Here is a 1167-nt window from a genome sequence, read left to right on the forward strand (position 1 = left end):
TTCAAGAATATAACCAATATACTGTAATTCTTTTCCACACAAATAAATCTTTCCATCTCAAATTAAAGTTCCATAATTCTTCTTAAGGCCATTGGGAAATGGTGCAACCTTTTATAAAACAAAAAATACTGTTCAATATTGTAAGATATATGATAAGTTATCTTATCAGTTATTTCAGACGTACTTTTAGCTAGATTTGGTTGAAACTTGAAAAAAGAATTTTTGAAATTATGTTGAAAAATAACCTTTAGAAGTTGAAGTTGTGTTTGGACATGCATTTTATTTGGAAAAAATTGAAGTTTTTTAAGTGGAAGAAAAACTTTCACAAAAAAAACTGGTAGTTTTTGGGAACTTGAAGAAAAAAAATTAAAATTTTTTCAAAGACTATATTTTATGAACAAATAATATTTTATTTTTTATATTAAAATATAGTCAAAATCTATGGTCAACGAGAGTATCTATAAAGTTCACAACTCTTTACTTTGCTTATTCTACACCTAGAAAAAAGAATAAGTAGTAAAATCATAATAACTAAGTCATTGCTCTTTCAACGTGTTCGCAACAAATTTTTGTTGTATGGAAAATAAACTGTAATAAAAATAATATGAAGAAAAAGAAATATTATTGATAAATATTTGTGAGTATGATTCTATGTATCTCTTGATTCTCCTTTCTAAAATTCTCCGTGACTCGAGGGCTTGAGAAGCGTCTTTCTCGAATGTAGGACGATGCAGATCTCCTTGTGATGTATTTAATTGCCAAGAACGTTGAGTAGCACTTTGTTGTTTCGGGTTGATCTCCGGAAAAAACTCCGTTGATCACTCCTTTGTTGAAGAACTATGCAATTTATGATTGATCTGTCTGTTTGTGGATTCCTTCACCAATTGTGGAATGCTCTTCTCCAACTCTGAATCTCTTCTGAGAGTTATGTAACCCCTCTATTTATAGTTGTAGAGGATGGACAGTCCAGCTACATATGGATTCTCTTGCTTGATTTGATTGGCTCATGTCATTTTAGCCACTTGGCGACATGTGATTGGTTCTTGCCTTTTGACTTGGATTGCCACATCATTTAACACGTGACATCATCTTTTTGTCTTGCAGTTTGACTAGATATATTTAACATGGCATGAGTCTGGGCCTTAAGATGAAATGGACCTTGGGCTT

This window comes from Nicotiana tabacum, chromosome 6 (assembly GCF_000715075.1).
Source record: "Nicotiana tabacum cultivar K326 chromosome 6, ASM71507v2, whole genome shotgun sequence".
Classification (NCBI taxonomy): Eukaryota; Viridiplantae; Streptophyta; class Magnoliopsida; order Solanales; family Solanaceae; genus Nicotiana; species Nicotiana tabacum.